The sequence below is a fragment of the Gallus gallus genome, chromosome 3 (genome assembly GCF_016699485.2).
Source record: "Gallus gallus isolate bGalGal1 chromosome 3, bGalGal1.mat.broiler.GRCg7b, whole genome shotgun sequence".
Lineage (NCBI taxonomy): Eukaryota > Metazoa > Chordata > Aves > Galliformes > Phasianidae > Gallus > Gallus gallus.
This window is the reverse complement of record NC_052534.1, coordinates 64,318,035-64,345,044: the sequence shown is the minus strand read 5'-3', so window position 1 is coordinate 64,345,044 and position 27,010 is coordinate 64,318,035. Positions and strand designations below refer to the sequence as shown.

Genomic DNA, 27,010 nt, shown 5'->3' with positions numbered 1-27,010 from the left:
GTGGAGATTGTTTAATCCAACTCCCTTCTAAAGCAAGATGCCTAGACTGGATTGCACAGGAAAGTGTACAAGCAGGTCTTGAATGCCTCCAGAGAAGGAGATTCCATAGCCTCTCTGGGCAGCTTGTTCCAGTGCTCTGCCACTCTCAGAGTAAAGAAGTTTTTCTCATGTTCAGATAGAACCTTCTGTGTTCCAGTTTGTGCCCACCACCCCTCATCCTTTTGCTGAGAACCATCAAAAAGAACCTGGCCCCATCTATTTAACACCCACTCATTAGATATTTGTAAGCATTGCTAAGATCTCCCTCGCTCTTCTCCTGGCTGAACAGCCCCAAGTCTCTTAGCCTTTCCTCACAGGGGAGATGCTCCAGGTCCCTGCTCATCCTTTGTGGTCCTCTGCTGGATTCTCTCCAGTAGTGTCCTATATTTCTTGAACTGAGGAACCGAGAAGTGGATGCAGTACTACAGATGTGGCCTCACCACAGCAGAATAGAGGGGGGGAATCACTTCTAAAACACTATGTATCACCAATAGATTATGGTTATGTAGTGAAAAAGAATATGTTTCATGACCCAAAACTTACTTAAACCAATTCAAAGGTTAGTTTTTATCCACAAGACTACATTCTTCAGACTAAATATCTTTTCTTTTCTAGTAATTTTTATATTATACTTATGTAATACTTATTCCAAATACTATAATGTGGCCACCAACAACTCTTAAGAAGAAAAAATTCATGATCCCATCACATTAATAACAATACAAAGCAAACAAACAATATTCCAGCTATCCAAGAGGTAAAGAAAAAGGCAAGGTGTACCTCACTCAAAAGAACAGCTATGAAGTGCTGTACTACTTCACTCAGTAGCTTGAACTAAGACCTACTATTCTGGACCAGACGTATCCTAAATTAGGACACCAAAGGTAGTTTGCCCTGTGTCTCCTTGTGCTGCTCTGATGACCCTGCAACAATAACATCACTTCACAATGCTATATAGTTGTCTGAGTACACCTGGGACTGATGCACCTCAGTTGTGTTTCCTGAACAGGTAACACTGTCCACACTTTCATAGGTGGCTTTTTTCTTCCATTTGTGTCTATATAGTAAATTTAATCTAAATGTGCTTATGCTAATGCCTGTGTTAACTGGCTGGCAAATAAGGCTGTCCAAAATCTACAGAATTTCATTTGGTCCAGTATATTCCAATTCTGGGGCAAGGACATACACTAAGCCACTCCAGAGTTGATAACATTTGCTGTTCCAGTTTCCTCTGTTTTCCTTCCAGGAGACCAGAATAGGCAAATGCTATCACAAGTCACCACGGTATCCACACCACAAGACACCACAAAAATATTCCCCCAGAAAAGCTCTAGTGCATACAGAGAACTGCCAACATCACTAATTTCTGCTCAGCAGAATGGCCTCTTTTACCCTAGAGATGGTACCCTGAAACTGTAGTGAATTTGGCAGACAGTTCTGAGATGTGGCTAGATCAGAGTCTCCAAACTTAGTAAATAAACATGCATTTATGAAAGATCTCCATTACGTGTCTCAGAAAAATGAAGAAGTTTTAGGCAATGTGTTCTAACAGGATCTGTCTGATATGCGTTTGTTAAGTTATATAATGACAGCCTTTAGTTATCTGACTCACATCCTACCTTGCAGTATTAGGTATGAATCAAAGCCACCTCTGGTCAGAATACATCATCCATTGCCACTGAAACCCCATCTGATGGAAGAAGGATTATATAAACTCTCAGAGATGATATTTTAGGCAGTCACATTTTCCCTCAGATGCAAAAAAAAAAAAAAAAAAAAAAAAAAAAGTCTTGAAAAGTTGAAAGTAGAATTAATTATGAATTTACTTGTTCATGTAGAATAATTTGTCTTTAAAATAGCTCGGCATTACAATTGCCTCAAAGGCAGAAACATCTGCTGTAGAGGACAGGCGCATACATCCTGGCTAAAAACAGAAACCTGAGATTTTATTGTTGATCAGCTCTGCCCTCACTTGTGCTTAACATTGGTACCCAATTGCATTATGAACATTATAGAAGTTTAATGATTACCTTGAATGGCACCTAAACACAATATTCAGGCAGGACTACTATGCAGATTCAAAAAAGTGATGTCAAAATGCATTCACATGAAATGACAGTCCTAAGAAACCTGCCTCTTCAGCACAAACAGCTCATACATATATAGCTCTCAAAAGGATTGTATTCAAGAAACAGATGGAAGTTTGCATATTTTTCAAAATGAAAAGTGAAGCAACGGGAATTAGCCTGCAGAGCACCAGACTATCCAGATAACTCTCCGGTAGCTCACCGCTCATGGAGGGGGAGTGCAGGCAGGAAACAAAAACCCAGCAGTATACAAAATCTGAAATCACCACAGTATCTTTTACTGTTTGACACTGAAATTTTCCTTATTTTCCTTAACAACAAGGTAGGGAAGATCACTGCAATAGGCAGGAGACACTAGCTGTGCATCTAAATACCTCTTGCAGTAATGACTAATCAGTTATAAGCAGCCTGCAGAAGGGACTGAGTTTGTTATGCAGCGTCTTGCCTTGGAACAGCAGCAGGGCTTATTGTGAGGCTTCAGAACTTCAGCACAGTTCTTCATATGAGTATGAAAATGCATAGGAGCAGGTAAATAAAAATGCCATCTATGGCCATTCCTTACTACTTGGAGATCAGTAGGCAACTGTGAATCCCTGAGCAGCTTTGCCCGTGTACCAGTGTTTCAGCTGTTTTGTCTCCGTCATGAACGGAGCAGTGGGAATGTTCTCCTCATAAAGGCTTCTACTCTTCTACCCAAGCTGGATGTGGCTCTGGGCAGCCTGGTCTAGTAGTTGGCAACCCTGCACATAGCAGGGGCATTGAAACTAGGTGATCATTATGATCCTTTTCAACCCAGGCCATTCTATGATTCTTAGCAAAATGTTTCTCCCCTTCTTTCAGTAATATGGGGTAAAACAAGATTCTTTAGGTAAATGTGTGTGTTGGCTCACTTGAAAATTATTTGTTTGCTTTTCTCACTTCCTCTAGGACTGATAAAAAAACCTCTTACTGCTTTAAGCGCACACTTGTGAAAGCCAGCTCACAATCTTCTGGGATAATGAAGGGTCCCAGACAATGCAAAAAGATGGATAACATTGTACAGTGTAATTATAAGAATATATAATTTAAAAGTAAGTAAGAAAACAACATGTTTGACTGCAGACAACAAATATGTGATACATAGAACTACCCCACCTATGATGCAGCTTGCAAACCAGACAACTATTTATAAGCTTTTTTTTTTTTTTTTTTTTTTAGTTTAAATTACTGCCTTTCAGTCAAGGTAGCATAACACGTCTATTTTGACAGCTGTGAAGAACTGCAGCTATCCTTCTCTCACACTGTATATAATGAAGGAAAGAAGACAAAATAAAAATGCTTTTACACAGGTGAATATCAGACTCTCATTTTGCCTCTGATAACAAGCAGGAAAATACACACAAGATAACTTGCTATTAGATTACATTTTCCCATGCACCCATGCCAGGGACAACAAAAAACAACATCCATGTTTTCCAAAGAGATGCAAACATAAAAAACTCCTTCAAGAAGCAAGGAAAGCCAAGATCGCAGAAAGGCAGAAGAGAATTAAGCTCATATGAAGCATTTTAACCACTGACTTAGGTCTGGCTTTGTTAACAGCTCTCTCAATTAAGTAAGACCAAATGATGACCGTGATAACTGTCTTGCACCATTTGTTGAGTAGCAATAAATATACCTGTCTGCCCTTGAGCTTTTTATCCTACTCTAGATCTCCACTACCTTTAAAAGTGAGAAGTGAGGTACATACACGTGAAGAGATGTTAAAAAACAAAAACAAACAAACAAAAAACAAACAAAACAAAACAAAAACATATTTACACAGTCCACTGATGGATTAATTATGAATTGGAAATCACATACAATTCAAGTGCAACCTTTCTGGAATTCAGAAAGATTAACCCTGAGCAAAATCTCATATTAAGTATTTAAAAATAAATCAAATCATAGGATATGATACTGAGATTCTACTAGAGTCTTATTTTTTGCAAAACATACTATATAGAGAAAAAAATACTGAAATTATGATAAAATGCTAAGGAAGATGCCAAAATTAGAACAAAGGAAAAATTTGTGTGCAGCTTTGCAATACTATTTGCAGTACTATTGTAACGCATTTTTGATAATCTAAACATTATGTCTATACACTGCAGGAACATGCAGTGATGTATTGACTGATTTCATATATGAAACGTGTGAATATGAATATATTGAATATTCCTTTCATTCTAATATGTCTTCTGGACAAAGAAAGAGGAAAGCCCCAGCTCAGGAGTTCCCCTGTGACAGGGTTAGCTCAAGTGCTTTCCTCAAGTCCCTCTGGTATAAAAGAACATATTGGCAGGGAAGGGACATGGTTATACTGTTCTGGCAACCTCCATCTGGCATATTTTTCCCAGGGGTTTTGCAGACAGCTGGCATTAGATTCAGTAGGCATTCTCAAATCTTTCCCTGGATCAATGTGTACAAATCAAATCTGTAACTCTGGTGGTCACTGTGCTCTGCATGAGGCAGACTTCGCCACAGTTGGAGAACCACGGTTTTATCCTATCAGTTTGCATTTGAACCTAAAATATTATACATGGTAACACCAGTAAGTCAGCATTATCTTCTAATATTCGTTGTTTATCTAGAACAGAAAACTGAATATAAGTCTCCTCAAAATTAGATAACCTGAACTCATCTGTTGAAAAAGAAAATAATTAAAAACATACCTCAACACTTAAAATTTATCAGAACTCATATAGCAAAAACACTAAGCCAGCTAAACTGAACCTGGTCTTCCACAGAAAGTACTGAACAGCAGGCTGGATCAACCTTCACTCAAGACTCTCCATAAGGAAAATACAGCTGAAATACATGAAGAATCTGTAAGTTAACTTAAAAGTTTTAAATAAGCATATTTAAAAAAAAAAAAAAGTTACTTCCTTATTTGTTCCAGATTCTCTGAATTCATATTTGTGATAATAAATTTGATTAATTGGATATATTTTTCTATTTTTCTTACATTAGAGCAAGGATTCAACACATAAAGAGCTTTATATCTGCTATACGAGTTGTTCATTAAAAAAGCATCATTATTCAAGACTGTAATGCATTACCACAGAAATACACAAAAAACATATGGCTGAAAAAATGGGGGAAGTAAGGGACAGGTACATAGGGAAGATCACAAAAATGCTACTAGGTTGTGTAGGGATGGGGGTCAAGAAGGCCAAGGCCCAACTGGAACTGCACCTGGCAAGGATTGCAAAAAAGGATAAGAAAGATTTCTGTAGATACATCAACAAGGAAAGGAAAGTCCGGGAGAGCATACTCTCCTAAGTAAACAACTCATACTGGCTAGTAACAACAGAAATGGAGGAAGCAGCGATATTCAACAACTTTTCTGCCTGTCTTCACTAATGAGTATTCTACAAACAGCCCTCGAGTAGATTGCTCAGAAAGTTGGAATTGAGAGATCAATGCCTTCTCCATAAGCAAAGATAAAGTTCACAACCAGTTGAGAAATCTGAACATCCATAAGTCTATAGGTCCTAATGAGATGCATTCCAGAGTCCTAAGAGAACCAGCTGATGTAGTTACCAAGCTCTCTTAATGGTATTTGAAAAGTCAGTTAGGTGAAGACTCTGGTGACCATGACGAAAAGGAAATATTGCAACCATTTTTAAGAAATGAACTACTGACCTGTTGGCCTCACCTCTGTGCTGGGAAAGATCATGGAGCAGATCTCTTGCAAGCTATGCTAAAGGCACATGGAATACAGGGAGGTAATACAAGATAACCAGCATGGCTTTACCAGCGGCAAGCCCTGTCCGACCAAACTTTTCACTTTTTATGACAGTTTAACTGCAACACTGAACAAGGAAAGATTTACTGATATCATCTATCAGGACTTCAGCAAGTCCTTTGACTTGGTACCTCACAACATCCCTGTCTCTAAACTAGCAATATATGGATTTTATGGATTTGATGGGTGGGCTGTATAAATGATGAGGAACTGGTTCCGAGATTGTATCCAGAGAATGGTGGTCAATGGCTCAATGTCAGGGTGCAGATCAGTGACAAGTAGGTGTCCCTCAGGGGTAAGTACTGAGACTGGTGCTCTTTAATATCTTCATCAGTTATATCAATAATGGGACTGAGCTCACTCTCAGCAAGTTTGCAGATGATGCCAAGCTGTGTGGTACAGTTGACACACCTGAAGGACAGGATGCCCTTGAGAACTAGACAGCCTTGAGCTGTGGGCCCAGGAGAACCTCATGAGGCTCAACAAAGCCAAGTATAAGGTCTTGCACCCAAGTCATAGCAACCCCCACTATCAGTACAAGCTGTGTGACAGAAGGATTGAGCACTGCCCTGTTGAAAAGAACCTGGGGACTGTAAGATGGACATGAGCTAGCAATGTGCCCTCACAGCCCAGAAAGCCAACCGTATCCTGCGCTTCATGAAGAGAAGCATGGCCCACAGGTTGAGGGAGGTGATCCTGCCTCTCTAGTCTATGCTGGTGAGGCCTCACCTGGAGTACTGCATCCAGATGTGGAGTCCTCAGTACAGAAGAGACATAGATCTGTTGGAGTGCATCCAGAGGAGGGCCACAAAAATGATCCAAGGGATGGAACACCTCTGCTACGAGGACAGGCTGAAAGAGCTGGGGCTGTTCAGCCTGGAGAAGAGAAGGCTCCAGGGAGACTTGATAGTGACCTTTCAATATCTAGAGAGGGGTCTGTAAGAAAGGAGGGGACAGACTCTTTAGTAGGGTCTGTTGTGATAGAAAAGGGGAAATAGTTTCAAACTAAATGAAGGGAAGTTTAGATTGGATATAATGAAGAAGTCTTTTTTTTTTTTTCTTTTTTTTTTTTCTTTTTTTTTTTTTTACAATAAGGGTGATGAGGCACTGGAATAGGTTATCCTGAGAGGTGATGGAAGCTCCATCTTTGGGGATATTCAACATCAGGATGGATGGGGCTCTGAACAACCTAATCTAGCCATAGGTGCCCCTGTTCAATTCAGCAGAGTTGGAGTAGGTGACCTTTAAGAGTCCCTTCTAACTCAAACAATTCTGTGATTCTACAATATCTGTTATCTACCATAGAGAAGTTTTACCAGCAACAAAAGGTCTAACAGCCAAGAGACTTCTTTCACAATCCTGCATCAGAGGCTAATAAACTATCACCTCAATGCTGCAAACGTTAGTCCTTGAGATAGCTCCACTGAAATTAAAAAGCTTCAGATGTTCTTTTTCATTATATTTAAAGAGGTCATATTTTAGGGGAAAAAAAAAGAAAACAACAAACAACTTTAAAAGCATTCCAATATCTAGGCTGTTGGTGCTCCCATGTGAGGGTTCTTCTAACAGTAAAGGGAGTTCAAAAGCTGTTTTTGGAAATTTAAAAATGTGCCTTAATTTATACTTTTTTTTCTAATAATATAAATAATGATGCAGAAAAAAATATTTTCTAAATAACTGTCCATTTTCCTTTTATGTTGTTGTGTGTCTATCATTTTCTTAGTAGTTATACATGAGAGTACCAGCTGTGCACAAATGTCAATTCTATTTCATTCATGACTCAACAATTTTGTGTGAAATTAATGTCAAATGCTTAGAATATAGTGAAAAATAAAGCTCTGCCTGAGAAAGCTTCTTTGTGGTATCATATCCAGCTTTCATATGGTAGTTTTATCACTTAACATTTAAAAATATTATGATCAGAAGGGTGACTGATATTGAAAAAATAAAAAAACTGAAATATTCCCTCTATTCCATTTTGCCTTCACTAAATTTCATTCATATGTTAAAAAAAGAAATAAATGAGATAGAAAGGTTTTTAGGACAGCTCCCTTTAACAGAACAAGAAAAATACAGGCTTTTAATATTGAATTTCTTCCATTATCCATATCTGGAACATGATGGCTTCTCTGACATAACTTTATTTTTTGCCTCTGTCAGACAGTTAAAGATGCTGAACTGCCTCTCAGGTACATATACATTAATTTGCTGATAACAATACTGTCCAAAAATGTGTCAATTAAAACTTCATTTAAATCTATCTTGAGATTAATTTATTTCATCATTATCTATTAAAATCATTCTTATGCATACCCCAGAGCTCCTAAATATTGTTGTTTTTTTTTTTTTTCCAAATACACTGTCATTTCAACAGAATTGAGGTAAGAACTGTAATGCAAATAACTTAAATGTAATAGTTCCGATCAAAAGCCCCTTGCCTTTTCTGGGAACATTTTCATTGACCTTGGTGAGCTTTGATTAATCTCCAAAGAATACTGTTAAATTCTTTGATTCAAAATTTGACTAAAATACAGAAGGTTAAGACTTAGATAGGACAGGTTTGTAGCTATTGTGAATTTTCATAGCTCTTCAAGGATGTTTTCATAGTACATAGTAGTAGATGATTTGCCTTAAAAATTCACAAACAACTTTCAGTCCTCCACTACTGCTCTTCCACTATGCACTGACCACATTTTGGACAGTAATTATGAACATACAGTCAGTACTTTGACTTTTTTTTATTATCAGCTATTAGGAGGTCAATAAGTTTTGTTCACATTGATTTTCCCCTGCTTTGTATGTGGAGATAACAAATCCATATCCCACCAAATGTACTTTAGAAAAAGATGCACTCAGGACATCAAAGCAGATAATTAGGTCAAAGGTAGCCTGGATAGCTGACTTGTCTTAAATCTGGGATCTTACTGGGAAACTAAATATAGTTTGTAGGCATTTTCACAGACAAGAGAAGACACCTGAGAATTTCAATTTTTTAATATGTATTTTAATAAATGTGTAGGTAGTAAAGAAATCATTTGGGGGATTTTTTGTGAAAAGATGCAGAACTTTTGATTGCTGTGAGATATTGTGGTAGGAAACAGAGATATTTTGTACATAGAAGAGGTATTTGGGGCTTCTGGTAGTGTTAGATTATAAATGATATTCAACTGAGAAGGATGTAACTTTATATCACAGAATTACAGAATACCTCATGACTGAAAGGAACCATGGAAGTTATCTGGTTCAACTCCCTGTCCAAAGTATGGCCACCTTTACAGATTGATCTTTCTTTGAATTTAGATCTAGTTACTGAGGGTCATATACAATCAAATTTTGAATATCTCCAAAGAGATATTTCATAGCCTCCCTGGGAATCTTGTGTGATGATGGAACACCTTTACTTTGAGAGAGTAAAAAATGTTTTTCCCAATACATAACTGGAATACCACTCATTACAGATTGCATCCTCTTGTTTTAAACTTTGAGAAGAGGCAGTCTTCTCTGTATTCTCTCATCTGACAGTTGAAGATATCCCTAAGACCTTCCTTGCCTTCTTTTGGTAACCTTCTAAGGTAAGTAGAAGAAAAGATTTGTGTTCAAAGGCCTTTAAGATGTAGCTATGTCTTAACAGATGAGAAGGCTAAACTTTAAAATATACCGATTATTAATTCTACAACAACATGTTTTTTTATCCATCTTTTGGGGTATGAAATTTCTCAGTAAGACAGAAAAAGAGAACGTATTCTCTATAAAAGGCACAAACTTTGGAACTTGGATGGCAGCTGATATCAATACCTGAAAGAAAAAGTTTGGATTTGCAGATTACACCATATTTGTACACGTCTTCATAAGGTTACGCCGATTCAAAATGGGTACAGTTTTTTAGATTTTTTATTTCTCTTAAGTGTTCACATAGCAGCTAAGTAACAGTGAATTCTTCCACCTTTGTATGACGAGATAAAAATATTTTCTTTGGATAAGAACTTTCAGACAGGATCATTGGTTCAGTTATCTGAACCTCAATCATCTTGAGACAAAGCAGACAAAATATAGCCTGTGTGAAACCATGTATGCATGCAACCATTTGGAAGCTGAAGAAAGTTATGAGTACAGTTTCCTGAATATCATGGGGAAAGTATTATTTTGACACAGATACAAAATTTTAAAAACTACATTTCTGCTCAGGAGGTGCATTTAGTCAAAAGTACTGATTAAGCAACTTGAAAATATTTGTTTTTATGAGCATGTAGACATTTAGAGGAATAAAATGTTGGGTTTTTTTTTTTGTTTGTTCAGTTTTTTTTTGTTTGTTTGTTTGGTTTTGTTTTTTTGTAGAGAATATCTTCAGAATCTTGTCTTGTGCAACTTCATCAATTATCTATCCTGTGTATTAGTGAAGTCTACACACTCTTCAACACTCTTCAACATGAAGCTCTTTGCAGAGTAGTACTGTCAACAACCAACATTTTTCTCTGTTGCCTTTTGTGTATTCTTTGGAACTGTTTCACAGAATTCCAAATTTATGCTGAACATAAATTAAATGTAATTTCTTTAGTGTGATTCAGGTTTTAGAGACAGCTTTGAATAAAGAGCAAATTCTTGAACAGCATTTTTAAGATGATTGTTTTTTGAGTCTTGAATCTCAGAAAGTACTTTCCTCAAGGGATCTCAGATTTCCTTAAGAATTTCTATTTAAAGAACAAATAAACAAAAGCTAAATCATAGTAACATTTCTCTAGTAACATCAGCAGTGTGATTTTCATAACCTAACTGAACGTTCATTGAACTTCTTATTCTGAATATCCAAAGTCATCCAAGTTCAATGGGCTTTGTAATACCCCTTTAGAAGATACTATTTAGATACAACAACGACAACGACAACAACAAAAGCCAAGAAGACAAACCCCAAACTTTGCAAAGAATTATTTGTAATAAGAAATAGAATATTTAAGAAATGTATTTTATGCTTTCTTTTATTAAACATACCCAAGCCCACTGAATTATATCTACAGAATTGTTTTCTTGGAGAACAGAGTGTTACTACATTCACTTTTGGTTCTCTGTGAAGAAAGGTCACTGTTGCTATAGAGTCACGGACCCCTTCTGACAGCTCTCAGCAGGCAGGTATTCAAAGGACAGGGAAAAGTATGGAAAGGAAAGCACTTTGACTCCTAGAAGCTACTTTTTATATTTCTATGAGTTAATAAAACTGAAGCTAGTTCTTGAGAATTGGAAGAATATAACTGCATTTCTGGAAATTGCCACTGTTTCACTCCCCAAAAAAGAAACAAGAAATATCAGTGAATTCCATTGTCACCACCAGTGGAAATTTTTAATATCTTAGTTTTTACCTGAAGTGATGACTTAGCAGCTTCTTACATACGATCACTTTGTAGAAAATCATACAGAATTCAGATACTGCAATTTCTTCCATAAAGCAACACAATCTTAGAAACTTTCTTATCTCCAAACGATGTTTCTATGTTATGTAGATAATTTTGAATAGACCAACCTACCTGGTAAATTTTTCTTTTTTTTTTTTTTCCCCCACTATGTGACCTCTGATTTATGTAAGCATAGCAGTTAAGCACTGGCATTATCCATTCTGTTTAGCTGACACAAAGACACCTGGTTTACAATCTTTAAACCCAGTCATCAATCCAACTCTCTTGCCTGAATGGAATCACAGGAGTTCAAACTTTTTTTTTTTTTTTTTTTTTTTTTTGCAGAAGCAGACTGTTATTGATGGAAACAAGCATTTGTCATTGACCCCAGGGAACGTACACACAAATTTGATTCAGTCTGTGTAGTTTCCTGACTCTGAAACAATATTGAACATTGTCCCAGATGTAATCATAATGTGTTATCTCTAGAGTAGGGCATGGCTTCCTATGATCATTTTGAGATGTACTGAGTTTTGGCCAAATCATATGGTGGTGGTCTGCTCTTTAACTTCCAATCATTAATGTTGTTGTTCATTAACACTACATGCACAGTGTTCTCTTCAACCCATCAGAAGAGTGAGTTATGAAGAAAGGAGCTGATGAGAATGATACTAGATTGAACATAATATCTGTGGTATTCTAGACTTAACAACATTTGGAATTTTTGACCCTTTGTAAAATGTGTGGGCAACTAGATTCCTCAGCGGAGGATGAAGGTCTTGATTTGTTTTTCTTTTTTTTAATATATTTTATAATGTACTTTTGTAGCTTTGGAATTTTTAATATATATGCTCTAATCAGAGGCTAGCTCAAATCCAAAAATACAAAACTGCTCTCTTTATCTTTTTCCAAGCTACTTTAAGTGTGGTTTTAAGTGAAATAAAATCGTTCTTTCTCCTATTACAAACTGAGAAATAGGCCAACACAAGTATTACTTCACTTAATTTGTTGTCTGATCCCCTAAGTTAGGGTTCTTGTCATACGCAGTTTTCTCTGTCTTGGAGGCATTCAGAGCTGTGAAATTTTTGTACTTCCAACAGATGTTCCAGCACATACAAATTCCATCTATCTAGAAAACAAACACACTAGAAAATAATGTGTTTGGAATGTAGGATTTCTCAGAATTTACATAGAATGTAACAGTCAGATTTAGCTGGAAACTCCTGATTATTTAATGCAGAAAACTTGGGAGGTTACTTTTCTCCTAATGTAGTTGAATAATCTCATTGCATTTTGTCTAAATATCAAGAGGGTAAAAGATGTTCTGTGCTTTATAGAGGACAAGTGTCTTGTTTTCTAAGGAAATTGTAACAACTATGCAACTTACCAAAAATGGAAGACTTGAAAATACATTCGATTTCCATTTCTTCAATGATTAAGAAAAAAGAAGAAAAAAAAATCAAAAGAGTATCAGACATTCCAGGCATAAAGCCCATATTTTCCAAGATAAATAGTTCATGCAATACTTCCAGATAACTATAACAATGACTTTCTTAAGAAAAAAATTCTTTCCTCTTACGATCTCAACTCTCAATACACCAGGGTAAAGAAAGAACTGTAACAGTAAGAACAGTAAGAATATTTAAGAAAGAGAGAAATATGATAACTAGTCTCAAATGGATTGCACTAGCAATACAGTGGTTTGTGGAATTTGATGAACAAATCAGTTGCTTCTAAGGTCTTATCCATGTGCTGGAAGTTGCAAATATTTTTCTATAATTCTGCTGGATAAAGGCCTACTTCTACTTGTCTACTAAATTCATAGTAACATTTTTGCTCCCATGTAGAGCACCTGAATCAAACAATTCACAGAATTATAATATTTATTTGTTAAATTGTTGTAGGATATGAGGCCTCTACTCTTCCCTTGTCTTTCAGAGAAAATACTTTTTAAGCTTCACTTCAGCGTATTTCACTTCTGTATAATTCAAGTATATTGTACCTTCATGGTGTCTGCTGTATTATGATCATGCTGAGGCTTCCAATGTTTTTTCTATTACAAATGTGTGGTTTAAACCTTATGACAGCTTCATATCTTTGTTCTGTATTGTGAATGCTGCTATCACCAATTGCAGTTCAGAGTCTTTGTAGAAACCAAGAATGTAGAAACAGCCTCTGCAATGTTCCACTGGCTCCACTCTCCTTCACTGAAGCAAATATGTAATTTGATTCAGAATTACGGACTTCTTCATGCTACCTACTTATTTGCTTCTTAGTCAAAATGAAGTAAAACATACACAGGTCTTTTTCTTACTATAAATCTGGAATACTTACAGTTGCAAAATAACCCTTGGTTTGTATAATTTTTTGCTATCTTACAGAAACTAAACTGTCAAAAATTTATTGGTTTTTCTCTTTTCTTAGAAAACTGAAATCTCAGCCATAGACTAGGTCTTGACTGTACACTAAATTTTGAAAACCAGATCAAAAGATTAACATTATTTTATGTATATTCACATTAGAGGAAATGAACTTCAAGGAAGAAAGTAAACAGAATTCTTTGCCAATAATTACCAAAAATTTCATAACAGACTAAGCAGACAGCAAAATATAGTTTACCCTTTAACAAATTAAAATAAATGCTCATTGTTTTAGGCTACAGGTAATGTAATTAAAGCCTCATTTTTGTATACCAAATTAAATATCTTGCAGTGAGTGAACAAGATGAACAAGGAAGTAAAACATTTTCTTCTGTTTTATCTTGCTTTTCTTCCCCATTTTTTTCCTGTTGTTCCCACTGACGTATTTACAATGTAGAACAGTTTGCCTTTCACATGTACTGTGATTCATCTCAGTATTTAGTAAGAGTTTAATGAGTTAGTAGCGGTAGAGTGAATTCTGTTTGTCCAAGAGTATCCAAGTGACAAAGACATAAGAAAGGCATGCATTATTATTATTTGCTTTTTAATTGCTTGTTTTGTTGTTTTTTTTTTTCTTCTTTCTTTTTCCCCAAGGACCACAGACTTAAATTTAAGGGAGAAAAGAAAGAAAAGTAGATGAGGAGAGAGGAAAATGTACCTCTAATGAATTATTCCAACATGAGTTATATTTCAGCTTATACAAGAGATATTCTTCTGTGACCAAGTTATTATTCTGTCTTCTTTCACTTCAGTCATCAAACATGTCAGCATATCCCATTGAGGAAGTACACACAAACAATAGAAAATTTAATTCCGATAAATCCAATACAAAACTTGTCTAGCTTGATTGATGGGAACAGCTAGATTATAAAGAATAGAGATTTCCAAGCAATCAATGCAGGGTACTCTGGAAGACAATCAAATTCCGCTACGTAGTTGTGAAAAGCTACAGATGTGTGGTAAAAAAATAAAAATAAAAATCCTCAGTTTGAATTGAATAACTTCTGAAATCACATGAATGCTGAACAGATTATTTTAATCTAGCTATACAGTTTTCATTGTATCTCAGTTATAAATTTGGAAATAACTCCTTTTTTAATAATATGCTTGTAAAATATATGCTTGTAAAGTATTTATTTTGCATTTTCAAAAAAAAAATCAAATTGAAATACTGGATATGTTTCATAAAAATTTGTAATGGCTTTATAAGAAAAAAAAAAGTCTCATTTTTAATACCATCATGGGAGATCATGTCACAAGCTTTACTACAATTTCCCTCTTACAGAGATAACTTTTTCTGTAGATTATGAGCTAATTAGACTAGTCTTTATAAATCTGTACTGAATTCCTCCTTTCTTTTATCAGCCTGTCATTTATAAATCAGTAGATTTATTTTTAGATTTAGAATCTGAACACAAAATGGCAGCAGTTTAGTTTTGTTTGTTTGATTCCCTTCTTTTCCCTTTTGTAAGAAATAGATATACTCCAACCTGCTTGGCTCCCAGTTCTATACAGGTATTCTACAAATTTTCAAAGTTATGAGGTAAAAACTTCAAATTTTTGTCACCTGGTTCTTAAGTAGTTTGTGGCTGGCAAATTGAAAAATATGAAAATAACAAAATCTACTAGTTTACAGATACAATCTATAACCACATAATGTTTTATTTATGTCATATAAATTCAGATAGATATCAGGTAAATAATTTTTTTCTCGTAGCAAGATTTCTAGCTTTTGTTTTTTATTCTGTATTATTATTATTTTTTTACATAAAATTAAGAAGCATAAAAATGTTGCATCTCATCTTCTCAGTGGGCTGATCCATTAACATCCCTCATGTTCCTGGTATGAACCTTTTTCCTCATTAATATTTTCTTTCTTTCTTTGTGTAGTTTTTTTGCAGGTGGCTCCCATTTATCTTTGGGTTTTTGATCCTTAGACCTCTCAATCCTTTAATTTTAAAATTCTTTTCACTCCCTTTATAACATTTTTCTTCTCTTCTTTTCCATTCTTGTCCCTCTTCTCAAGGAATTTCATCACAAATCACACAAAGTAAGTTCCTCCTAGTAACACCCTCCACACAACCACACATCCTCCTTCAGGAGACACACTGAATCCAGTCTTCAAGTAGTTATCTGGAAGTGGAACATCAGCTATGTATATACATAGCTGGATTTCATATTGTATTTCAGAGCTTTTCAACAACTCTAGACTTTTGACTTTCTCTGTGTAGAAGACCTTCACTTACACTTATAGATTGCTACAATCAGTTAGGTTTTGTCAGAAAACATTCTGTTTTTCTGCCCTACTGTATTATTTCATTTCTGAGACAATATCATCAAAATGTTATTACTTAGCTATAGAAAAACAGTCTGCAATTTAACTTTAGTACATTCTGTAGTTAAAATGTTCTCATGCTTTTAAAATCTAGACAAAAAAAAAACTTCAGCAGTTTTATATCAAATTTGTGTGGCCTTTACATTTGACTATATTTGATTGGCACTCACACGATCTTCTGAACTCTGAGATAATCACAATTTATTTAATCAGAAGATCCAAAGTCAACTGAGTAGTTATATCATTAAAAAGATAAATCTGTGTTATTAGATTTAGTATTGAGTTTTTGAAGTACTATGAAGTTGTCCTGAAAATAATTTCTCCTATTTTATCGTGTTGGCCCACAAGGTCAGAGGCAGATGTCAGTAGTATAGCAGTATATACTGAATCTTCCCACCAACATTCCATTACATTTTGCTGCCTTGTGAGAGATGGCAACAGAGGGGAAGTCTGACAAAATGGTGTCTGACACAGAAGTGCAGAAGAAGCAAGGGTGCGTCACTGAATTTTTCCATGTGGAAAAAATTGCACCCACTGACATATGGAAATGAGACTGTGGATGTGAGCATAATGACTTGGTGAATGGTGTGTTTCAGCAGTGGTGACTGGGTCACCTCTACTCGTGCTGATTCTTACAAGTGCAGCACACAGGTTCATCACTGGTGAAAATGCACAGCTAATGATGGTGACTGTGTTGAAAAACAGTGTTTTGTAGCAGAGAATTTGCTGTACTCTACTGTTACTATGCTGTTTGTATCCATTGTAGTTTCCATGGAAATAAATAGGAGGCATTACTTTCAGAGTGACCTACTTTTTTATATATTTTAAATCTGACAGGTTCAGTATAGTCACTGTAAGTTATGATGAGAATTCTCAGGAAAAAAGGTAGAGATTTGTGGTGACTTCTGTGTGTTTTATCACAAATCTAACAAAATAGTAGCTACAATTGGCGTCTTAAAGATGACATATTTGACAAGGTATAGATAAATTCTAAAGTCTTGTTTTTTTAAGGAGAGTTGCAAAATTGTCAGCTGTGAGGAAGTTCTACCAACTAAAATTTTAGAAGCCAGAACCGAGAATTAAATTTTAAGTTAGTGTGAGTCTTTGGTTTAGGCAACATTTTCATTAGCAGTCTGGACAATGGAGTAGAGTGCACCTGCTATACGTTCATGAATGACATGAGGACATAGGGAGATGCTGATTCAGAAGTGTACAGCCATCCAGAAGGACCTTGACAGACTGGACAAGTGGGCTGGAAAGAACCTCATGAAATTCAGTAGGGAGAAGGAGAAGTGTAGAGTACTACAGCTGGGGAGGGACAACCCTAGGCATGTGCTTGAAGCCACCCAGACCTCATGCACACTGCAAGGATAATTATTTCAAAAGGTGATCTGTGCAATTTGAATACAGAGGAAACAGAGCAAGACTTTCTTAAAGATAAACTCTTAACCTCACAAAGGCATTCTTCCCTCAACTGTAGGAGGGGAACTTCCTATACTTCCCTATACTATAGGAGTATAGCCAGAGACCTCATCGAGATATATAGAATTAATTCCTTTCTAAGCAGAAATTAGTGCTTGTGTTACACTGAATACAAGGAACTTAAGGTTAACATGGACTACAGATATTTTCTCCAGCTTTCAGCCCATTTTCAATATTCAAAGTTTATCTACCTCTGTTTTCCTTATTTTTATTTTTTTTTTCTATTCAGAACTGATTTTGGCTTTTACTTTGAAGGAAAAAGAATCAACTTCCATTAAAAATATAAATGACAGAGTTCTTGAATGTGTTCATGAACACATAAATTACCAAAGTTGCTCTGCAGTGGAGCAGCTTTTCAGTTCTCTTATTTGTTACTAAAATCCAGCAGGTAAGTATGAAAGACAATTCCCTTTAACCTCTCTTCTCTTTTTCATACATGGGCACAAACTCAACATGATAAGCTACATACCAATCCTACCCTGTAGTAGCTATTATATTTTCAGATTCAAATTAATTTGTATTCACAAAGCAGTCTGGACAGATGCATTAGACACTGCATGAATCAGCTTTTAAAAGTGTTCACTGTACCAAAAAACAATAAACACTGTATATCATGCTGCAGGCTTAAAATGACAAATATGTTAAACCATTGTTCTATTTGTAGTCTCAGAATAATTATCAGTTCATTAGACTTAGAAGAGAGTATTCAAGGATTTTTTTCCAGATATAATTATGAAAACATCATTATAGGATGAGTGAATGACTAAATATTTTCTAAAAATTACACTTTTTTGACTTGAACTTTACATAAAACTGGACATGCATTATTTCAGAAGAATCTAATCAGAGTAGACAGCAAAGTAAAAAAAGTGTTTTAACCAACCTTTTATATACTGGTTGACAGCCTTCAGGAAACCTGCTTATCAAATGCTGCATATCAGTTCAATATTTTAAAAATGAACATATGTTCATATAGTATGTATTACCCAAAATACTATGCTAGATTTTAATTTGATGTGCCAGTGCTCTATGTTTGTAGTTTTAGTAGGAATTCACTTTCCTAAGTAATCAGAATGATTGCAGTTTACTTCCGTACTTTTTTTTCAGCAGCCCTGTAGCGAAAACTAGGAAGAAGGAATTCCTTCTGATACCCTGCAACTGTGAAAGAAGAATCTCTCTTCAAAAACACTTGAGGAAGCAACAAGTGATATGCACTTGTAACAAACAGTAAATCTTGAAAATATATGTAGCCATTATTAATGAAAACAAAGTTATTTGTAGTAGGAACCCTCATAAATAGGTCATTTAAATGTAATTAAACCAGTGAAACAATTAATTGCTCTATAGGCAGGCCATTTTAATGATAAAATTCAACCTTTAAATTCAGTCAGTTCTGTGACAATCCTAAACAGGACTGAACTTTGATTCAGAAAGCTATAAACTGATGGATACTAAATGAATTACTCATACACTACAGAATTTATTTATTTATTTATTGGTCCATTAGAAACTATAGTATGAGAATTTGTATCTGGACTTGAAACTGCTTGTTTATTTTCCCTTTTTATTTTATTACTACACAACGTAATATTGCAATAGAAAAACAGTATCAGTTTTCTGTCAACTCAGCAAAAGCACTGGCAGCCTCAAGATTTCAACAAGCTAGATATTTCCAAATCTTCTTGATGGAATGATCAGTCTTGGAGAAGGCAGCAACTCTGGTAATTACTGCTAGCTTAACATACAACCTAATTTTAGCAAAAACTTCAAAGGTGAGAAATAGTAAATCAGTGGCAATAGCTAAGCATTACTTTTCATATGTACAATCTACTTTGCCCAAGCAAAACAGACTTAGGGACAAATGCAAAGCATCAGCTATATAAATAATGATCATAACCTTTAGCTGTTGAAGCCAAACAATAAGAAAAAATATCACTTCATTAATCAATCATGCAAGGCCATACCTGATAGGAAGTTACTCATCTTCTGATATTTACATTTGCTGCACATTGACAAGAATTAATTAATTTAAGTACTACGACAAGGATTAAGCCTCTAGATGTTCAGGAATATAGAAATAGATTTTTACAAATACACCTTAAAAAAAAAAAAAAAGATAAAAATTGAAGAAAAGAAGGAGGGAGCTGAGAGAGGAGGATTTCAACTGGTCTCTATGGTATTATTTCTATTTACAATTCAGTAGACTGCATAAAAGTTCCAGCATCAGAGTTCCTTGTGAAGGCATTCTTATGGCAGGATGCACTGGGTGATAACTTCTTGGTGCCTGTTCTTCCCCCAATGGCTTGTACTTTCCTCACAGGTGAATTGGTCTAAGAGAATGAGGACACCTACCTAGATCTAAAGTGAATAATCAGGTGACACTGACCTGTGTTCTAAGGAGAATCTTGAGCTCAAACTCTTTTCTTCAGAGAGAGAAAGGAGAATGGTTTTGCTCAATATTTTCCTTTGAACAGCGCTGTTCATGTTTTACATTTCCTCTTTCATTCTTTTTTTTTTTTATCAGAACTTCACACTTCATTTTCCTTAAATCTAACATTTTATTGATTAATTTTATGACCCTTTCTCTATTCTACTTTTTTTCCCCTATGTGAGTACTTACTAGCTATGCTGAGTTACTTGAAGTCTATGGGTCTAGTCAGAAAAATGAGAATGAAATGTATAACAACGCCAGCAGCCATAGCTTTGCAGTTCTTCACGTTTTGTTGGTAAAGACCCTACAGTTAGACCAGCACCATTGACACAGGCTTACTTATTACAGGGAATCAATCAAATCTTGGCATTGCTGATGGTATAAGGATGTTCAAGCTGATAGGGCAGCTGCATGCAGCTAGAGGATAGCTTTCAAATCCTGCTGCTGACTCACTGGCTTCTGCTCCTCTGATGGTTTGCTGAATTAGTGCAGCTCATTAGTCCTGCAAGAACTGCAAGTGATTTTCTGCCAGATTACTGAGCTGAATGAGACTGCTGGAGGTGCACCAGAGTTTGTACAGGAGAGGGAGTAAGAAAGGGAGCAGCTGACAATGAGGCAGGAAAGAGGAACAGCAGAACAGACAGAGGGTTTGGGAACCACCACCTTAATAATAGCTATGCAGTTACAATGATTCAGCTCCATCACCTGTCTGCACCCATATTATGACTTCCTGAATACTTTCTGTTTGAAAGGTCTGTAATTTAGCTTCTGATTAGGAACCCACTGGGAACTGAGAAGCAAGTGGCAGCCTGAATTGTGATGAAGGTCCTGCATACTGTGGTTTAATGTTAACCACGCCATTTATAATAGACCAAGTCCTGTTCACTTTCCCTGTTTTTAGCTACTAGTTTCAAGACTTCCCTGGAGATTTCACTCCCCTCAGTTATGCTGATTCAGCTCTATGTGGCTGTGCACTCAACTGGACTTGTGAAATAAAGTCCTGAGGGAGGGCTGGGGAAAGTCTTGCCTTTAATTGAAAAAACATTCACCAGTCTGATTTATAGTCAAGGCAAAAGACTGCTGAACTTGTGTAAGTAACCATCATGTCTCAAAGGAAGTCAGAAATGCATGGCCACTTGTGGGGAGTAGGAACACATCTTACATGTGATGTGCTACTGACAGAATAGGAGCATGAAGAAACTACGGACATAATTCAGACATCAGTTTAGATTTGTGAAAAGGGTAGACAGGTGGCAGAACAGACAGCTTAGGGGGCTACAAATTCTTCTTCACTGAAAGTTTTGAAGACTAGATTAGATGTAAGCCTGTCAATAAGCATAGGTTATCTGAGCTTGGAAATTGGGGTGCTATAGCCTTGTTTACTAACAGTCAGTAAAGTGTACTGAAATATTTCCAGTATCTGGTTACTTCTATGTTTTCAAATTAAAGAAATATTTTGTGGAATTTCATTTGAATTAGCAAAAGTGTGCTCTAGAGCACCATCTTATTGGTCCTGTATCTCCATGAACATTCCTTTCAGCAAAGGGATACTAAAGCCATAAAGTTACACTTAGTTCATCTTAAAACCGAAAGAATCTAAAACATTTTTGAACTTAAACATTTTTGTATACTTACATCAATGATGGTGCGGACATGAAGGAGTTTATGAGGCACAGAATACTGCTTTGTTTGAAAGGCTAATCCTTTTCCAGCTTAACTTTCCCTAGAAACAAAAATCTTTGGTCACATGAAGTATTCTTTTAATTTCAAAATATGACTTATTCTGCAAATGGAACAGATTGGTCACTTCAGACTTCTTTGAATTCTTAAGAGAGTGTCAGGAGGGATAGATATTAGAGTCATATACAAACACCAAATCACTTGAATACCCAAACTGAACTTTCCTGGTTATTAACAGCATCAGCATGAAAAAAAATTGGCTATTATTGATAAATGAACTGATGACCAAATAAATGTTCTCTGGCCTTTGCAGAATAGCAGCGACAATGTTCGGCATAATGAGAGGTCCCCATTGCAGAAAGAAACAATGCAGGCTTGCTGAGGCTCAAACATGAGGACGTCCTTGAGCTCATCTGCTGATTAATTTTTGTTCTTCATACAGTTGAGAAATATTTCTTATGAGGAAGCACTGTCTTCCACCTGTTAACTATTCAGTTTGTTCCCCTGGGCCCCACTTCAATTGACTGAACAATAAGAACTTTGCAGTAGAGTAGGGAAGTAGGTTAAAAACTACCTGCTGCCTCTGAAATTTTTTTTGTTTCTGTTATTCAAACATTTTGCATCTCTAAATAGTTATGTATCTCTATAAACCAGAAAAAGCATTTTCTTTCAATTAAACATGCCCTAGAAATGACTGTAACATGCATGTAAGATTTGCTAAACTTCTAGTTCTCTAGTCCTCCAGTCTCTACGCAGTATCTTCTGTTTTGCAATTCAAAAAAAAACTGTCATTGTTTTGAACAGGTTGGATTGCCATGATATTATCACACATTTACTTTCAGTCATAAATGGGAGATGTTGGCTTAAAAGGACTCCAAAGGCTGATATTATAGACAGTGCATTCAGATTTTTTTTCCTAGTTAATGTAGCCTGCCAAAATTCTTGCTATTAGTGGCATCTTGGCTTTTCACAAGATTAATGTCACAGTGCCCTATAATTAAAGGGCATTAGTTGCTCCACACTGCCATTAGTGCAAAATTGACTTGTATGACCAAAAACCATATTCAGCATTTGGTTGAACAAAAATAGCTGAGTGAAATATATACCATTGAGCTTTCTGAACTGTTTAACACGTTCTGAGGAGATTAAGTGTTATATTTCACCTGTAATCATGTTCACATAAAATACGCTGCATTCAAATTCTGTGGATCTTGAATTAAAAAGTTATATCATTTAATTCTCACATAAGTTTTTAAGAATCCTTTATTTTCTTCTTGAATAGAAGGATTCTGAAAAGAGCATGAAAATTCTGCGTTGTTCTATGGAAAGTATGTTTAACTTACTTTACCACCACTGCTTCCTCATGTGTCATTGCTTTCAAATAATTTAAAGCCAGAAAGAGCATTTGATCAACATGTCTGACCTCTGGAATATCACAGCTCATTAAGTGCCATCCATTTGTATATAATCTAATGTTTTGACTAGATTAAATTGTTTTGATCTGTAGGTGACTAACCTGTTATGGGAAGAGCAACCTAAGATATCACAGTTACTTCGAATCCTAGAAATAGCTGGGAATAAGTGGAAAAAAGTATGATATTCCTGGCTAATCCTGAAACAGGACTCATACCTCAGTGCAGAGAAATCTAATATTCACATGAAAATGTGTACTGACTTCTGTTGGGTAAACATTCCTTCCTGATTCCATGAGCAGTGTAGGAATAGGTACGTGAAGAAGACTGATCATAGAAAAGTGTTCTTTATACCATTTGTTTCCTGGTCCATAATATACTGTAAATAGCATACTAACTATTTCTAAGACCTCAAGAAAAAAAAAATGTCAAATCATCTCAAACATACATTGGCCAACTTTTCACAAAGGAAAAGTTCCATTTCATGCTGTGTAAGGTAAAATACTGGTATGGGATTAGTAAAACAAACATGTTGTGTACAAACACATGGTTCAGTTAACAAGTAACTTCAGAGAGGAAAACCATAAATGATGCTATAATGAATCTCTGGGAAGGTACTTAAGCTATTAATATTATTGTAATTATTGTTAAGTTTGAAATGATTAGGCACATAATAATATTTTTATTTATTTGTTTTAAAACTAGAGCCCTGAAGCCACTACCAGTATGTCAGCAGAATAAACATAATTAAAGTTTCTGGTCTACACATTAATGCTCCTCTTTTAGCAAGATTGTTCCAGTTTAGCATGCAAATTCCCACTGGGTGAGATTTTGAGATTCATTACCCAATATGTATTTACTGTAAGAACACCACAAACAAACAAAAGCATCAAGAGCAAAATAAAAACAAACAAAAAACAACAAAACTAAGACCTTCCACAACAATATTTTAATCATAACAGTGACTAAATCTGTTGAATACTGTATCCATTGTTGACAATGCACTCATTTTTCCCACATTCTCCACACTTTCTTCATGGAGAAAATACTACTTGCTCAACACAAAAGTCAAGTGAATGTTTCTTTAAAAAAAAAATTGAAAACTCTGTGAATAGTACTTAAGAATACCAAAGAATAAATAGTTCATGTTTTTCAAAATATTAAATTTTCCCTCAATGTAATCTCATCAGCATCATGTGAAATACAGTAATCCATTATAATTGACCAAAGATTCAAGAAGAAGTAGTTGACAAGCACAGTATTTTAAAGCACCTGCACTGAAAGAAGATGATGACTACAATTGTGTAGTACTTGTTTCCAAAAAATCCCCTAGCTGAACTTCTGATGTTATGCAGGTTATTTAAATGTAAGCATCACTTACATAAATGCCAGTGCATTTAAAGGAATGCAGGTTTTCCAAGTAACTCAGTATTATACAGTCAATTATTAATACATTTCAGTTATAAATTAGAAATTTGAAGATCAGGAAATTGTATTAGTGACAATTTTTAAAGACACAGAATAAATACAAGGCCCTGGCTGTCTATTCTACTGAAGTGAGAAGATGTTTCTATTTAGAATTGAGTAACTTTGAGAACTGAGAGAAGATAGCTCATCTTCCAGAAAAACTGAGTAAAAGCCACTTGTGGTAATAGTTTTGTTAGCTTACTCTGACACTTTTAGTCCAGGAAAAATAAGAGAAGGTCAGGAGTCCTGAGAAGAAGTATGCATGAAAACTGTAGGTGATAAATCTTGGGTAGAAATGAAGAAGAAATATACAGAAGTGAAAGTTCTTGCCAAAACTAAATTAAATGTGTATCTGATAAGATCGTTTTGAACATGCTCTACAGCAATTAAAAGAATTTACTCCTTGCAAAAAATATACTAAAAAGTCCTCATTTTATGATTGTCTCTGAATCTTCCTCATCTATGTACACAGACATATAAATGCACAAAATCTGCCTTGTAAAGAGTTTTGACAGAAATTTGGATTTCTTAAATGATGAACATAAGTATGACCTCCAGAAAAGAAAATACACCAGAGATCAGAAGCTCCAAGTCCTTTCTCAGGTCTCATCAAGATAAGATCTTATTCCATTAAATATCAGGTTACAAATAGCGTATGTTACACAGATGGGTAGACCACCAAGAACAGAATAGAGCAATGTAGTGTGACTATAATAAAATTCAGTCACAATTTGCAAAGAGAAAGTATTTGATCTACAGAGACTTTTCAAATATAATTTTACATAACTGCTGCAATTAGTACTTCAACTTCTAATTTCATTTTAAGTATGTAGTTTGTTTAAGCCCTAGTAAGACCACTTAAGCAGTAAAAAAAAAAAAATTTAAGCTCAGAACTACTATAGAACTACATTGTACTGAAATACAATCAAAATACTCCTCTTGAGAAGACAACTTATATTAGAGAAACTGCACTCCAGACAATATACTTTACTCCAGAACACCTTTGCTCCTTCTACGACAAGTTATCTTGAGATCCTGGTTGCACTTAACAGGCTTGGTGATAAAAAGGCTGCACTGATATACCAGCCACTCCTTTGTAGTACAGTAATAGATTGTTTGAATGAAATAGCTTTCTTTGCAGGTAAAGCTTAAGCCAGCTCTTTTTACAGAATAAAAAATTATATCAAAATATTTTTCTCGTGGGTTTTGAACTAGCATTTCTGTCTTCATAGTGTTTCACTTAAGGGTATTAAATCTAGACTGACCAGAAACATAACATCTTTGAGTGCAAACTGCTGCTGTTAGAACCTTGATATTGTTGGCTTAGTTGCTTCTTCATACACTTTTAGGTGCTTTTACTGCAATAGTTGTGTCAATCAGAGCATGCATCGTCAGGCTTCTGGCTAATATAGCTCACTGGTAAAACTTCTATTGTAAATTTCTCCTAAAACTGGTGTAACTTATCCCCTTTCCATACAGGATCGATCTAATATATGTTTACTTACACCAGGTGAGTGTTTAAAATCATAGATTGCAGTAGTACAGTTTTCACTGTGTACTAATGCACTGATCTAAGTATCCTGCCAGCTGGATAGGATTGCACTATTTCACTTATATTGGTTCTCAATATAGCATAAATCTTTAACACAAAAATGTAGTTCTGTTAATCAGCTGTTTGATGCTCTTACATATAATCTTACTCTGTAGCATCCTCTGCACATGCCAAGAAGCTTACCCTCCTTACTGAGGGATAACCTGAATCAAATACTTCACATTTGTCATGAAGAAATGAAGCATGAACAACGTACAGTTATCATGGAATCACTGATGTCTTGTAACATATTATTACCTGGTCACTTGTTAATACATCAAAGCTGATACTTATACTGTGATAGACACTTGCATAGACATTAAAAAAAGAGTATATCCAAGTATTTTCTAAGAGTATAGTATGTTGGTGTAATGCAAGTTTCATGTTGCAAGTACCAATACAATTTAACAGTGTTCTATGCAATTTAAGCCTAGGCTTGTGTGTTCATGTTTTAAACTATGACAAGGGAGATTTAGGTTAGATATTAGGAGGAAGATTTTCCACACAGAGGGTGGTGATGCACTGGAACAGGCTGCCCAAGGAGGTTGTGGATACTCCATCCCTGGAGGCATTCAATGCCAGGCTGGACGTGGCTCTGGGCAACCTGGTCTAGTGGTCAGCAGCTCTGCACATAGCAGGGTGGTTGAAACTAGATGACCATTGTGGTCCTTTTCAATCCAGGCCATTCTATGAGTCTATGATTTTAAGTTAAACTAAAATTGCCTCAGTAGCTGCACAACAAACAAAGCATTCCATCTTCAAGCATGTGAATATATTTTGTTTGACAAGAGATGATATTCTCATTCTAAAGATGTTCAAAACTCCTTAGAATCATGAACCAGCTTTTTGAAGTGGCAGGCATCCACATCATTCCAAATGAGGGATAATATGAATTTTTTTCTTTGCATTAAGT

General features: G+C 35.5%; 1 protein-coding gene across 7 annotated transcripts in view; it reads right to left on the bottom strand.

Moving 5' to 3' along the window:
• The window catches only part of HS3ST5 (heparan sulfate-glucosamine 3-sulfotransferase 5), a 197,352-nt gene that overhangs the window by 121,297 nt on the left and 49,045 nt on the right, over positions 1-27,010 (bottom strand). For 2 of the 7 annotated variants that reach the window (XM_004940294.5, XM_015284582.4), the window contains exon 2: positions 21,583-21,670. The exons of the other annotated variants lie outside the window; for them this stretch is intronic. The gene's annotated coding sequence lies outside the window, so the exon portion shown is untranslated. The remainder of the gene's footprint in view (positions 1-21,582; positions 21,671-27,010) is intronic. 7 annotated transcript variants of the gene reach the window in all.